This window comes from Hibiscus syriacus, unplaced genomic scaffold, assembly GCF_006381635.1.
Source record: "Hibiscus syriacus cultivar Baekdansim isolate YM2019G1 unplaced genomic scaffold, ASM638163v2 tig00117016_pilon, whole genome shotgun sequence".
In the NCBI taxonomy this organism is placed as follows: domain Eukaryota; kingdom Viridiplantae; phylum Streptophyta; class Magnoliopsida; order Malvales; family Malvaceae; genus Hibiscus; species Hibiscus syriacus.
In genome coordinates, this window is record NW_024063525.1 from 3,065,969 (window position 1) to 3,083,629 (window position 17,661).

The window sequence follows — 17,661 nt, forward strand, 5'->3', positions numbered from 1 at the left end:
AAATCTCTTGAATGTCTTTTATCTTACAAACACAACTCACATCAACCATTTCCCTTGAAATCAAGCTACTAGTATTACATTATGATGAGTCTAAAACCATAGCTCTATACAAATAATTAGAAATTAGTGAAACCTTAACCGACATGATATTAGCACAAAACTAATTATACTAAAAAGAATGGTTCAATATATTTAGAATACAAACAATCCAAAAAGGATAAAGATAATTTCACTAAACCTCACAACTTATAACTTTATAATTGTAAAACTACTATCATCCTAAAATTATTAAGACTCACTTGCACGAATCAAACTATCTCAGTGATTAAATGAATGATGTTATTCCTAAAAGTCTCAAATTCGAGCACCAACAACAAGAACATAGGTGATTAAACCTTCACTTTCCATTTATTGAAAGTATTTAGAACATATACTACTTTGTAATCACTTAATTTAATAAAAAAATATTATAACTCCCTTATATTGTTTACATAGATAAAATTTTACGCTCTCTTTATAAAAAATACTCATAAGAACTATATCTCTCATTTTAATAACTCTAAATAAAAAAGCCCTATTATATATTTATAACACTATTACTCCATTATCAAGAAATCTTATTCACAAATATAGCCCTATTATATATTTATAACACTATTACTCCATTATCAAGAAATCTTATTCACAAATATAGCCCTATTATATATTTATAACACTATTACTCCATTATCAAGAATTCTTATTCACAAATATTTCCTATCTCTAAAAAAATTAAAGTAATGGATCACTAATTAGCCTATTTCTCATATCACTTGATTGCCTTTTTTCCCTTCAAATTCCTAATCATTTCCGATTTTTACCTAGCTATTGATCAAAATGTTTGTTTCACACATCCTTTCAATCTCCAATGATCCAAGTTTTTTGGAAATGATCACGTGCGGTAACCTTAATATACGGTTAAAAAAAGACGTTATCGGTTTTATTATTATTTAAATAACAAAATGGGTAAAAAATTATCAGAAACATTATTATTTCTACTGGTTTTGTTATTATTGGACGTTTTACCGGTTTTGTTATTTTTAACGTTTTTATTATTGTTGGACACTTTACCAAAAATATTAAAAACATTGATGTTTTAGGTAGAAATAATAATATTTCAAATAATTTTTTATCAGTTTTATTATTTAAATAATAAAAAAATTGATAACATCTTTTTTTAATTGTATATTAAAGATATTGCACTATATAACTTCCCAAGTTTCTTATTCTAGAAATAAATTAAGCATTGATATTTGTGATCATTTAATCATTTTACGTAGAAATCAGATTTAAGCATTGGTATGTGTGACCATTTTCCCTAGAAATCATATTTATGCATCGTTGAGTGACGTATTATCTAGAGAATTAAATAATTTGACTTAAATAGTTGGCGTTATTATTTAAAAAACTCTTATAAATTAATTTTTTTAAAAAGTACTTCTCATACCAGATTTGTTGAAAAAATATCCTTCAAACTACACACGTAGGATTAACTCTGTCCTAATAAATGCGAAAAAATGTCTTGTTCTATATAGGACACAAGGTATGTCCAATGTGGACACACTTTTAAGATAATACAATTTTAAATTGGTATTAATGACCTCGCATTATGCATAACGCAAGATTTTCGAGATATTAAACCGTCTCGAGAAATTTATCACAAGTGATATTCAACATACCTTGTAATAACCCAAAATTTAGGTAGTGACTAATGTAAGTTTTGAAAGTTTTGTAGCTAAAATATAAATTTTGTAAAAGTTTAGGGACCAAATATATAATTTTTAAAAGTTATATATTTTAGCCTGTAAATGAATAGTTTATCCTAAAACAAGAATTTTCATGGAACTCATAATTTCGGTACGTGATTTGTATTAAAAGCTATAAAGTAGTAAAGTTCGATAAGAAATCAGATAAACGAATCGAATCAAAATTTCACGAAAGTTTGAAGGGTGGTAGATAAAGGTGAAAAATATTATTTTCATATTTTGGATAAGTGAAGTTTAACGGGGATCAATGGAAATAAAGTCGGTTTTCATGTTAAGCCAAAATTGTAAATTTTAGTGACTAAATTACAATTTTGGAAAATTGCAATGGTAAAAATAGAAAATTAAGATTATAATAATTTTTATGGATATGATGATGTAAAAGATGATGTCATGGAGTGGCATTGATGAAATTTTCAAGTTTCATTAATGAAAAATTTGGAATTTCTTATTAAATGAATTTTAGATTCATTTGATTTAGATTAAGCCATGTGTATTAGTCATAATTGTTAGAAATAAAAAAAAGCAAAAACAAAAACAGAAATTTCAGCCATCTTCTCCAAGTTTGAATGAAACTCCATAGCTCCCAAAGGTAAGAATTTTGTTTTGATTTTTGAAGCTACATGGTTGGTTTTTGGATTAACCTATTAGATAGAGAAATAATCCTTTTGAAATTCTCTATCATTTGGTATAACAATTTCATGGAAATCATGCTTAGATGTTGAGTTTCATGAATTGGGTGGTTGAAGAACAAGTTTGATTTTGAAGAGTTGATGGATAATTTTTGTGTTATTGATGTTGTAAATTAATTTTAAAGCATGAGTGATGATTAAAAATCAAGTGTAGAAGCATATATAATATTCAACCATAGCTAGGGTTTATTGAGGTTGGATGAATTTTGATTTAATTTGATTTTGTGATGGTTGGAATAACATGAATTTAATGTTAGGAGGTTGAATTCATGCTCGAAATTCAATGGAAATCAAGTCCTATTGTACTAAGGGTATTTGGCCATAAGAAAGGAAATTATGGAAAATGTTAAAAAATTTCCTATGGCCTAGAATTGATATTAGATGTATTCTACATGCTTTGGAGATTGAATTTGATCAATTTGGAAGCTTGAAATAGAAAAAAGGTGGCTATTTTGCAAGTTTTGAGAATTGTGGAATATAAATGTATGAATGTGTAAATTGGTGTAATTTGTTCATGCTTTCCATGCTTAAATCACAAGTTCATGAAATTCATGAATGAAGGGGTTGTTAGGTTTTTATGATTTAAGGATGTATTTTTGATATAGTCGATGTTATGGAATCATTTCCAAACTTTGTGATAATAGAAAACAGTTAGAAATGGTTGAATTAAAGTTTGGTGAATTTGGGTTCTTATGGAAAGTTGAAGATGAATTGAATTAGATTCGATTTGATTGAAATTTGCATGGAAATAATTATTAGAGGTTGAATTCATGCTTGAATCAAGTTGAAAATAAGCATAAAATACCCTATTGCATTCGACCTAAGAGGAAATATTGGGGAAAAATATTGAAAAATGTCCCTAAGCTTAGAAATGATATTTGAATGATTCTACAAGCCTTAGAATGTTGTTTGGACCAATTTGGAAGTTTGTATAAGGATCAATTTGCAAATATTGATAAATTAAAGAATGAAATGTCAATTGTGCAAAAGCTAATGTACTATGTTTGAATTAAATGTTGGAGCATTTAATTATGCTTTTGGGAAGCTTGAATTTAAGGTGAAATCGCAAGGGACCATTTTGAATAAATTGGAAATATTGGAATGAATCCTAAAGAATTTATTTTAATGGTTGAAATGTGAAATTGGAATTGTCATGTGAAAGTAGTGATGAATATGAATGGTAAAGGACTTGAAAGATCAATATTTATGTTATGTAGTGAAGTTAGTATCGAAAGAATTTTTAAGAATTTTATTCCTAATATGTGCATAAGTTAGAATGATGCTAACATATTGTTTGAATGGTATATATTCGGTAAATGATGCTTGCATAGATTATGATCGATATATATGCAAGCTTAAAGAAAAGGAAAAAGTACAAGAGTGAGGTTTATATCAAAAGTAAAGGTTGATAGTGAGACATTTCTGGTGAGTGCATTCTTACCTATTATATATATACACACACACACACGATATGAGGAAGACTTACTATGAATTAACCTCGAATTATTTTGAAAAAAAAAAGTATTTAAATCATATTTTGATCTATTTTTATACTAGTTTACCAAAAAGGTATTCAAATCATTTTGAGTATAAATTACCCAATACATTTAATATGATACTTTTTATTAAATGGTTTTATGGATGATTTCGAGTATGAACTGCCCAATACACTTCTCTATAATATTTGTATATGTTAGTATATGTGGATACTCCTAATAAGTGAATGATATATGATCTCGTTCTAAAAGCCCATTGTATGTGTATTGATAAATTGTTGGTACAATTGGCATGCCATGAGGTGGAGTGATTCTTTATGTGGCACTATATGTGCATTCTGGTACATTTGTGAGCATATGTTTGGCATGTTGAAAACATTTTGATGTTTCGATATAACAAATTAAGTTTAAATGAATTTTAAGCTTTTACAAATCATTTTCAAAGTATATTCGATTCATTATTCGAATATCAAAATATTACTCCAAGTCTTTAAAAGATCAATTTCAATCCTTACTAAAGTGTCGAATTGTGTTTTAAACTTAAAATATTTTTGAAACAATTTTCACAAAGTATTTCGAACAAAAAACAAGCAAAAAATCAATTTTATAAAGGGATATACCGATGCACTCATTTGATGCATCGATGCACACCCCATTTCGAATGCATTTAGTGTACCGATGCACACACCATGAATCGATGCACTCAAGGTTTATTAAAACATCGAATGTATTTTGTGTACCGATGCAAAGACCATGCATCGATGCACTCCAGGCTTGTTTGAAACATCGAATGTAATTAGTGCACCGATGCACCCCTAGTGTACCAATGCACTAAGTCTTATAACGGTCGAAATATTTGAATTTTACACATAGTGTACCGATGCACTTTGTCTATGCATCGATGCACCATACGCTCCCAACTGTTTTATTAATTGTTTTCACACCATAACGACTCTATTGACTCCACTAATGATCCCCAACGTTTAGAAGTGATCCAAGGAGTATTTAAACAAGCTTAGGAGCCATTGATCAACAATAATCAACAAGAGAAGCTATAGAATCAAAGAGAAAGCATCAAACATCAAGTTTGAGCATTTCAAGCCTATTTTTCATTTAATATTCATTTTTCTTTCAAGAAAACTTATTGTGCTCAATTTTATTTATTTTTAGTGTTCTTTCTTTGTTCTAGAATTTAGTAAACATCTTACCTTCTGAGGTTTTCTTGTAAGTTTGCAAATTTGTGTATTTCTCTTTGGGAGAGAGTGTTCTCAAGAATTTGGGGTATAATTCTTGAGGGAGTTGTAAGGTTACTCTTTGTCCTCAAAAGAAAGAACAAATTAGTGAATTTTTTGGAAAATCCTTAGTGTGAATAGCTAAGGTAGTGGACGTTGACTTTGGTTGAGAAAGTCGAACCACTCTAAATCGCTGTGCAATTATTTTCAATTTTTTGCAAAAGCTTCCACCAAAGTTTTTATTGCCAACTCACCCCCCTCTTGAGTTTAATCGCCTCACTCATTTGAAGGTTTAATCGCCTCTTGAGTCGATTTGGGAGGAGTTATATCGATATTCAAGTCAACAATGGCCTCCACTTCAAACTCCGACTTCGATCTTGATTCTATGCCTATCAACAAGCCTCATTTCTTCAATGGAGCTAATTATGCTTATTGGAAGAATAAAATGAGGTACTTCATTAAAGCAAGTGACATGGGAGCATGGAATATCATAGAAGATGGATACTTCATTCCTTCCACTCATTCAAGATTGTGGAGTGAAGCAGAGACAATAATGTTCCAGCTCAACTCAAAGGCTATCCACATTATTTTTTGTGCTCTTAGACTAGATAAATACGAGAGAGTTTCATCTTGTACAATCGCCAAGGAGATATGGGATAAACTTCAAGTCACTTATGAAGGCACATATGAGGTAAAAGAATCTAAAACTAGTCTTTTAACTCATAGCTATGAACAATTCAGGATGAAACCGGATGAAGATATCAAAGCTATGAAGGATAGATTTTCCATGATTGTCAATGGTCTCAAATCATATGGAGAGATCATTTCAAATGAAAAGCTTGTGAGTAAGTTAGTTTACTCTCTTCCAAAATCTTGTAAATCAAAGAAGATGGCAATCATCGAGGCTAAGAACCTAAAGTCTTTAACTCTCGAAGAGTTAATTGGTTCACTCCTCACTCATGAAATGATGCTTCAAGATAAGGTAGACCTCGAGAAGATTAATGAGCCAAAGAAGGAGATGAAAAAAAGAACGTGGGAGTTGCTCTCAAATCCACAAGAGATGAGAGTGATTCAGATGAAGAAGGTTTTGATGAAGAGGAACAAGAAGTATCAAACTTGTGCTTGATGGCCATCAGGGAAAACTCTCAGGTAACCTCTAACTCATTTGATTCAAATGATTTATCTTATGATGAGTTATTAGAGGACTATAATGGGTTGGCTTCAGATTATAAGACTTTATTTTCAAAATACAAAAAAGATATTTCAAAATTGATAAATAAAAATAGTCTTATATCCAAAACCAATAACGATCTTGAAAGTAAGATCAAAGAATTGCAAATCAAATTAGATGAATTTGAAAAGAAAAATACTGATTTGCATAACTTACTTTCAAGAGTCAATGATGATCATCAAAAGAAAATTGATGATCTTAAAGCTTCTTTTAATAAAGTTGAAACAAATCATTTTGAAAAAGGAGAAAATTCAAAATCCAACTTTGTTAGAAAAAGTTTTAAAAACTACAATCATAGAGGTCCCCGAAGAACCTCTAATGGAAAAATCATTAGAAGTATATGAGTTCCTAAAGAACTCATTACTACTAAAGATAATGATATCCTACATAAATGGATACCTAAGGGGACTAGAATTTTGGAGACTAATGAATATGGACCCAAAAGAATTTGGGTACCAAAAATAAAAAATTAATCTATGTTTGTAGGAAAAGGAGCATTGCTACAAGGCACAAAATACAAGTTCAAACTCATGGTACCTTGATAGTGGATGCTCAAGACATATGACCGGAGATAAAAGCCGGTTCATAGAGCTTAACGCCAAAAATGTAGGAGAGGTGACTTTTGGTGATAATTCAAAAGGTCACATTGAATGTATAGGTACTATAGGTAATACCTCTTCCATACAAATTAAAAATGTTTTATATGTGAATGGATTAAAGCATAATCTATTGAGTATTAGTCAATTATGTGATAAGGGATACAATGTCATGTTTGAAACTAATGGTTGTAAAGTCATTGACATTGCATCTAATCGGATTATGTTTGTTGGTCATAGAATAGGAAATATATACATGGTGCATTTAAATTTTATAGATATGACTAATTTATGCCTAGTTGCTAAGGATGAGCATGATAGTTGGTTATGGCATATGAGACTAGGACATACTAGCATGAGTGTTCTACAACGACTAATTCAAGGAGATTTAGTAAGAGGGTTGCCAAAGCTAAAATTTGATAATGATAAAATCTGTGATGCTTGTGCTAAAGGAAAACAACATAGAGCTTCCTTTAAGTCCATTAATGATGTATCAACTAGTAGAGTATTACAATTGATCCATATAGATCTTTTTGGGCCAATTAGAACTATTAGCTTGGGTGGAAAACAATATTTGTTTTGTATTGGTAGATGACTATTCTAGATATACTTGGGTTCTATTTTTAAGTACTAAAGATGAAGCATTAGAAAAATTCATCACGTTTTCAAAAGTAATCCAAAATGAAAAAGGTTACTCTATAACTAATGTTAGGAGTGATCATGGTACTAAATTTGAAAATCTTGGATTTACCGAGTTTTGTAATTCTAATGGTATTAACCATAATTTTTCAGCACCTAGAACCCCTCAACAAAATGGAGTTGTTGAAAGGAAAAATCAAACTTTAGAAGAAATAGTTAGAACCATGTTTTGTGAAAACAATTTGCCAAAATATTTTTGGGCGGAAGCCACAAATACCGCTTGTTATGTTATTAATTGAGTAATGATTAGGCCAATTTTGAAGAAAACTACATATGAACTTTTCAAAAATAAAAATCCTAACATTAGTTATTTTCATCCTTTTGGATGCAAATGTTTTGTTTTAAACAACAGTAAAGAAAATTTTGGCAAATTTGATGTTAAAAGTGATGAAGGAATTTTTTTGGATTATTCCTTAAATTCTAAAGCTTATCGGGTATTTCATAAAAGAACTTTAGTTGTAGAAGAGTCTATACATGTTGTTTTCAATGATAATCCCCTTACGGGGAAGGATTCTTGTGAGAATGATGATGTAGGTATTATAAACACAAATGACGTTAGACATGACGTTGGAGAACTATCATCGAAGGAAGAAACAAAAGATGAGGAAACTCATGATATTTTTGAGAATCCAACCATTGAAGAAAGGGAAGTCTCTTACCCAAGAGAATACAACTATGTCAAAGATGGTGAGATAATAGGTGATCCATTCAAAGGGGTAATAATTCGATCTTCTCTTAGAAATATATGTAATTATGTTGCATTTATCTCATGCATAGAGCCTAAGAATATTAAAGAAGCATTAAATGATGAACATTGGATTATGGCTATACAAGATGAGTTAAATCAATTTGAGAGAAGTAAAATATGGACATTAGTTGAAAGGCCTAGTAATAAATCTACTGTAGGTACTAGATGGGTATTTAGGAATAAGCTGGATGAAAGTGGTAATATGGTGAGGAACAAGGCTAGACTTGTTGCTTAAGGCTATACTCAAGAAGAGGGCATAGATTTTGATGAGACATACACTCCCATAGCTAGGATGGAAGCAATTAGAATGTTATTAGCATTTTCATGTTTTAATGAATTTAAAAATGGATGTTAAAAGTACATTTTTAAATGGTTTTATAAAAGAAGAAGTGTGTGTGGAACAACCTTATGGTTTTGAAGATTCAAAATTTCTAGATCATGTTTTTAAATTGACAAAAGCACTTTATGGTCAAAAGCAAGCTCCTAGAGCTTGGTATGAAAGATTGTCAAAATTTTTAATTGAAAAAGGTTTTTCAAAAGGGAAGGTTGACACTACATTGTTTTTAAAGCATAAAGGTAAAGATTTATTAGTAGTTCAAATTTATGTTGATGATATAATATTTGGTTCTACTAATAATGTTCTTTGCAAAGAAATTTCTAAGCTAATGCAGAGTGAATTCAAGATGAGCATGATGGGGGAGCTCTCATATTTCTTGGGACTCCAAATCAAGCAAAGAAACGATGACATCTTCATCAATCAAGCTAAGTACGTTAAGGATATGCTCAAGAAGTTTGGACTGGAAAATGGGAAACCTCATGTCACTCTAATGAGCTCTTCTACAAAGCTTGACAAAGATGAATGAGGTAAATATGTGCATGTTAAATTATATAGGTCAAAGATTGTTTCTTTTCTTTATCTAACCACAAGTTGATCGAACATTATGTTTAGTGTTTGCTTATGTGCTAGATTTCAATCATGCCCTAAGGAATCACATTTACTAGCTGTTAAGAGAATCTTTAGATACCTTAAGGACACACCTAGTTTAGGACTTTGGTATCCTAGAGACTCTAGCTTTAGCTTGCATGCCTTCTTTGATGCGGATTATGAAGGATGCAAAATAGATAGGAAAAGCACCTCCGGTACTTGCCAATTCCTAGGAAATATGCTGATTTCATGGTTTTCAAAGAAACAAAATTGTGTTACATTATCTACCACTGAAGCGGAATACATTTCAACCGGTAGTTGTGCACAAGTTTTCTGGATGAAACAACAAATTTTTGATTATGGAATTGAAGTAGGTAACATACCTATCAAGTGTGACAATACTAGTTCTATTTGTCTCACTAAAAATCCCATCCAACACTCTAGAGCTAAGCATATTGAAATTAGACATCATTTCATTAGAGATCATGTCACAAAAAAAGATATAGTTCTAGAATATGTTGATACTTTGCATCAATTAGCGGATATTTTTACAAAACCTTTAGATAAAGAAAGATTTTGGACACTTAGGAGAGAATTAGGTTTAACTAACCTATCTTCACTTAGTGTTTAAAATAATTATAACACTTTTAATTAGCTTTTGGAAAATTCTTATAAATAACACTTTTGATTGCATTCTTTGCTATTAGTTAGGGGGAGTTTATGATTCTTAGTGAAAATTAATTATATGTTCAAGTTATGTTTAAATATAGATTTGATTGATTGAACATAGTTAATTTTCAATATATGAGTTGCCAATACCACTAGAGCTAATTAATTTAGCATTTTAAGTGTTTAAAATGGAATTTTGACGTTTTTGTGCTTTGTGCATCAATACATTAGACAGTGTACCGATGCATGCCTTGAATGTGCATCGATACATCATGAAGATGCATCGATGCATTCCTTGAATGTGCATCGATGCACTCTGTTGTGCATCGATACCCTCGTCGGGTTTTAAGTTTAAATTCTTAAAATTTCATATTTTCTCAAATCTAAAACTTAAAAACCTCTCACGTCGTTTCTCTCTCAAAATCGTCCTACTCTCTACATTGCTCAAAACCTTCATTCTATAATCGGAATCCTACTTTTCTTCAACTTCTAAACCTGTTGGAATCATCAAACAAGTGCAAAAATATCACATTCTCACAAAATTCGAATTTTCAAGGTAATTTTTCAAAAACCTTTGTTTTATTGATTTTTGAACTTAGGACTAGTTTTGATTAGTTCTAGGATGAACTATATATCGAACATTGATTATATAATGCTTATAAACTAGATTCTACAACTAATTTTATCAAAAACACAATTTTTCAAAATTATCTTTGAATTTCAAAATAAAACAATTTCGAAAATTATTATTTTAATTGATGTTTTTGATTCAATTATATTGTTTTCATGAAAACTATATGTATTATAATTGTCAAACAATATTTTCCAAATAGTTTTCAAAACTTTTCCCATTAGGATTCGGTTTAGAGAATCTTGAAATTTTGAGGACTCAATTGAATTTTAGGATTGATTGAAATTGCATACATGTGTTTTATATATGCAGGTTACTTATGTCATTCCGATTCTTGAACAATGTCTAATCCTAAACGTCCTAGGTCATCATCGAGTCGTTCGAGTCAAAACCGACCTCTCATTCCTCCTCCACCACAAAATCCAAATCCAAGTGAAACCGAATTAACCATTCTTAATTCTTGCTTTAACCAACCCGGTGTCGTCGAGATGAATTATATGATAGGTTTGTTAGTTCCTTCCAATCCTATAGAATCTGAGAAGAATGTATCCCCTCCATTCAAGCAATGGTGGATATGAACTTCCGATATCTTCCTATCCTTCGCACTTGGAAGTTTGATAAATTGTGTCAAATTAATCACATTGTTTATCAACAATTAGTTTGCATTTTCTACTCCAATGCGGTATGTGTCCAAAATGCTCATCGAACCAAGACCATTGGAATTCGATCCTATCTTTTAGGTCAAACCATTTATATCGACTCGAACACAATCGCTAATGCCTTTGGTTTAGACAATGCTGGTCTAGATAATGAAAGAGATATTATGGCTACACCCTATAAGTCTAAGGATAGTGTAAGTACCTTATGTACTCATCACGAGCGATTCCTTCATTTGATGATCTCTTGGTGGTATAGACCATTCGGAGGTAGGTACTCCACTCTTAGAGTCATAGATTTATGGTGGATACATTGTATCCAACATAACAAGAAAATAAATCTGCCGTAGATACCGTAAATGTTGTCCCTTCAAAAAATATAGAAACTTTAGTTTACGGTTGTCTTCTTTCTAATATATTTATCAAACTAGGGCTTAAGGTTTCGGTTGATATTCCCATCCCTCTCCAAAACCAAATTAATCTCACTTCTTTAAAGAAATCGGGATGGAAAAAGGATAAGGAAACTGGGCAATGGGTTCGATCAACTGAACTAACACCGGGAGCTAGTTCTTCACGAGCTCCACCTCCTCCGGCACCGGCAGGGGATGATGATCCAGAGCTTGAAGCTCTTATGCACGACATTGATGAACATGTACCCGAGGACTAGCCAGCACTAGCACAGCAAGAGGATCAAGTGCCTCCATACTTTCGATCATTTTTAGAAACATTTGATCTAAGGTTTGCATCAATTAAGACTCATCTCACTGCTATGGGGGCTCAACAATGGGAGATCAATGAATGTTTATATGCACTTATACTCGAGATGCGAGCCCGTTATCCCCCTCCTCCTCCCGATCCTTCTATGAATTAAACCTTGCCTTGTTATGCTTTGTTTTTGCTTGGATCGAACATTTTGATGTTTTGGATTGTTTGAATTTGTTATGGATGATGGTTGTTTAAACTTGAATGTTTTGGATGATTGAACTTAATATATATATATCTATTTGGTAGTTTGAATTTTTATTTTGAGCTTAATATTTATTAGTCCTTGCATCATTTACATATTAGTTGCAATATGACCAATTTACCATTACACATTTGATTATGAATATTGATTTATGAAACTAATGGCTAACCTTTCTCTTGATTGTGATCTTAACAGTTTAAGCTAAATTTATTTTAAAATCAATTGGCAAAAATTTTTAGAGTCTTGTTTTGAACTAAATGTTTTATAGAGTCGTTTTGATTTAACAAAAAGAGGGAGAAAGATGTGTTATAGTAAGAAAGATGTGCTATAGTAAGTGGGAGTAATTTTTACAAAATTGATTTCAAAAATTATTTTTCAAAGAAAATCTTAAAATTACTCAAGTGTTTTGTTATATCAAAAAGGGGGAGATTGTTGAAAATATTTTGATGTTTCGATATAACAAATTCAGTTTAAATGAATTTTAAGCTTTTACAAATCATTTTCAAAGTATATTCGATTAAATTATTCGAATATCCAAATATTACTCCAAGTCTTTAAAAAATTAATTTCAATCATTACTAAAGTGTAAAATCGTGTTTTAAACTTAAAATATTTTTTAAACAATTTTCACAAAGTATTTCGATCCAAAAACAAGCCAAAAATCAATTTTATAAAGAGATATACCGATGTACTCATTTGATGCATCGATGCACACCCCATTTCGAATGCATTTAGTGTACCGATGCACACAAACCATGCATTGATGCACTCAGGGTTTATTGAAACATCGAATGCATTTTGTGTACCGATGCACAGACTATGCATCGATGCACTCCAGGCTTGTTTGAAACATCGAATATAATTAGTGCACTGATGCACCCCTAGTGTACCGATGCACTAAGTCTTATAACGATCGAAATATTTAAATTTTACACATAGTGTACCGATGCACCTTGGCTATGCATCGATGCACCATATGCTCCCAACTGTTTTATTAATTGTTTTCACACCATAATGGCTCTATGGACTCCAATAATGATCCCAACATTCAGAAGTGATCCAAGGAGTATTTAAACAAGCTTAGGAGCCATTGATCAACAATAATCAAGAAGAGAAGTTAGAGAATCAAAGAGAAAGCATCAAACCTCAAGTTTGAGAATTTCAAGCCTATTTTTCATTCAATATTCATTTTGCTTTCAATAACACTTATTGTGCTCAATTGTATTTATTTTTTAGTGTTATTTCTTTGTTCTAGAATTGTGCAAACATCTTACCTTGTGAGGTTTTCTTGTAAGTTTGCAAATTTGTGTATTTCTCTTTGGGAGAGAGTGTTCTCAAGAATTTGGGGTATAATTCTTGAAGGAGTTATAAGGTTACTCTTTGTCCTCAAAAGAATGAACAAATTAGTGAATTTGTTGGAAAATCCTTAGTGTTGATAGCTAAGGTAGTGAACGTAGACTTTGGTTGAGAAAGTCAAACCACTCTAAATCGCTGTGCAATTATTTTCAATTTTCTGCAAAAGCTTCCACTAAAATTTTTATTGCCAATTCACCCCCTTTTGGCCGATTTGTCAATCGATTATATCAATATGGCACTATATGCGCGTTCTGGGTTTCATGATGTTTTGACATTGTGAGCTACCATGTCTGATTTCTGATTTAATATAGTGTCGTTGTGTTCTACAACACATATATTTTTGTCTAACACCAAGAGTTCAATTTATTTCTCCAGTTCAACTATAAATTGTGCACACTTGTCTGACTCACGTACCATGCATTCTCATTTGTTATACATTGGGTTGTCAGTTAAATAAATGTGAAAAGTATATGTTTATCTAATTCTTTGAAAGTAAATCCTTCATCGAATATTCTGATTTGGCATAAAGTGCCTTATATCTGAATTGTTTATTCTAACCTATGGATTCTGAATTGATGATTTTCTGATTTCAATTTAAAGAAATGTTTGAAAATCTATTTTACATGTTCATATATTATTATATGATAATTTCAGTATTGTGATTTATGTAATATTTTATATATCAATACGTTTTATTTTATATTTGATAGTGCCTCACTAAGTGTATACTTAGTGTGTGATGGTTTCACGCGTAGTAAAAGAAAGTGAGTGGAGTAAGGAGCTACACTTGAAATCAATCATCGAAGACTACTTACCAGTAATAATAATGACATCCTACTATTGATATGATTTCTAGTTGGCATGTATACTTATAATAAGTGTCTACAATATCTTAATATGGTTATATTATAAAATGGTTTAGAAAAACTCTATAATATTTATATTGCTTAAAAGAATTGTTATAGATTATATGTGTGAATTTTAGCAAGTAATATATACATTTATAAAAGTGGTTTTTGAATATATGTTATGATAAAATTTCATATTTGAATTTATTAAGTAAAATATGGTTACAAATCTAGATTTTTATTTTATGTTTTAATAAAGCTATATTTTATTAGCGTAAAGATGAATTTTGACTCAAGTAATTTCAGGTAGTTTTATTCTTAATATGAAACAATGTTGAACTACCAAGTTGTAATCTAAAATCGAACTCGATGTGAACGTTAAAATATTAGATTTTTATTTTTACGCGATTAAATATTTTTCATGATTAATGTTAAATTTAATGATTTTCAAAAGAAACAAAATTTCACCCATTTCAAATAAGAAATGTTTTACAAGTGTTGTGTGACATCTTTGACTTGTATTCGAATACAGGAAAGGAGTGTTACATATCCACAGTTCCCAATAATTTTTGGAGCTATTTAAGCCAATATAAGTTATTTACAGAAATATGTTCGTAGTTTTCAATTTGACTTCGTTTGAAAGCATTTTAAACACTATTTATACCCCGCTTACAATTTCTCATATGTGTTCATATCAGTTTCAATTGAATTATAAGTTGCAATACTCACCTCTAAGCTAAAACATTTCACAAATTTTTTATTTAACTTCCCGAAAATACTCAACGAACAAGTCTATCAAGCAAGTTTAGCTTGGGTTTTTTTTTAAAATAATAATGCCATTATTTTATGAATTACGACCTCAACTTTTTCAACCAACGAGGCTCATTATGTCACATTGGATTTTATTAGATTCAAATTCAACATACCTCGTGTCCTGTGTAATGCAAGTTGCTTTATGATACATTGGATATTATTCGATTTAAAGCGGCATGCCTTTTCAACGTACCTCGTGTCTTGGGGAACGCAAGTTTCATCGATTCCTTGCTTTGTAACGGGTGTGAGGACGATTATAAATAGCGACCCATTTTGGAAGTTTCCTAAACCTATTTCAAAGCAAAATGGCAGAGAAAACATGTTTTCATATTGTCGAATTATTCTCGATAGAAGTATTATAAAAAATTCTTCTACATGTGGTTTTTAATTTTCGTCGATTTCGTTAACACACAGTTGAGTTGCAAGAGTTTTCATGAAGTTGCGAATCAAAATTACAATTTTTCAGAACGTTTCAATGAAAAATTTTCACATCATGTCACATAATCAAGTTGAGAAATATTTTCTATATAACGTTGCGTATAACATCACAAAAATAGACTGTAAATGTGACATATTTTTGTTTTTGTCAGATTTAGTGATTAAATGTATATATTTTATGACAATTTTAAAATGGTCATTGATTTTCGTGACTATATGTTTGGAGCCAAAATTTCCCTCCGAAACAATTTGGAGGGAAAGCTTTTAATAATGTTTACATAAAATGGCGGCGTTATAAAATCGTCTCCAATGAAATGAAAGTATTAGTGATGATTTATTATAATGACGATTTGATTTGTCATATTTTATAAAACATAAAAGATGACATTTTATTTGTGTCAGAAAAAAATGTTTAATGTGAGAAAATCAATTATTTGTCACAGTCTCTTGTCTTTTATATGACGATTTTAAAAGACATCATTAGATTATATCACTTAATGTTTGATGCCAATATTTAATATAAATATTATGGAAAAAACTTTAAGTGACATATTAGATGTACCGCTAATTAGAAACCTTATTTGAGATTATTTTTCAAATATATTTTTATATTTTTTTTAAACTTGTGCGTTCTATATATTTATATGTATAAATATATTAAATAATTTTTTATTAATACATATATCTATATTTACATTTATATGTATATTTAAGATTCTTTTATCATTAAACAATAATCTTTAGTTGATCATGTCAATGTTTAGTACTAACAAGATAATCGTATACGGTGTTCCTCAAAATTTAGATTAATATCTTTTGGATTTAAATTTATTTTTTAGGATATTAATTCTCAAATTCAGACTAAATTGAAAATTTTATAAATTTTCAATGGTCCATTTATAATTTTTACGAATTCCAAGACACTAATATGAATTATGGACTGCTCAAGGACTGAACCTATAATCTTTCCCTTTTGAAATATATTTAAAAAATAAATTTAAATCTATTTATATGTATATGTATACTTTTTCCGTTTAAAAATAATTTTATAAAATATAAAATAATTTTTTTAATATTTTGAAATTTATTCAAAAATAAAAAAGATATTATTAAAATTTATTTTTTTCTAAATATAAAATATTACATGATTATTTTAAAAAATATTAATATTCGAAAATTATAATAGTTATTAAATAATTATTTAAAAATAGAAAAATATCAAATGTAAAAAGGATTATAAATTATAAAAAAGTTACAAAAAATCTTATGAGAAATATTGATGGAACGTGGGTTAGTATGACATAATAAGTAACGTATATTTTTTTAGTGAATTTGTATGATTACAGTTTAAAATATAATTTGAAGTCTTAAGGTTGAGTAAAAGTAAAATATAAAAATATAAAAACTTTATTAAAAAAAATACTCTTTGGAGATGAATTGTTTTGACACAGTATCATAGATCCTTCTCGTTAAGGACTTAATTGGAAGAAAATTATAAGAAAATTGTGTGTTAAAGGGATTAATTGAGATGATATGAAAGTTCATGGACTTGATTTCATAGAAAATATACTAGTTAAGGCCGTTTTGAATGAGTGGTAACAATTTGGTGCCATTTCGTGAACCTTCGAAAACTATAGGATCCCATTCTTCAATATACGCATTACATTAGGTATATATCATATTATCCCGTCCTTGTTTCATTTGGATTTTCTTCAGCCGTTTCCTCTCCCCCATTTTCCCGATGAAGCTCCATTTTCCTTGCAACACCGTTGTGCCATTGTTTTCATCACCCATATTCCCAAACGCTTCGACGCTTTCCCTATTTGCTTCCCGCACCAAACCTTCAAGTCATCACTACTGAC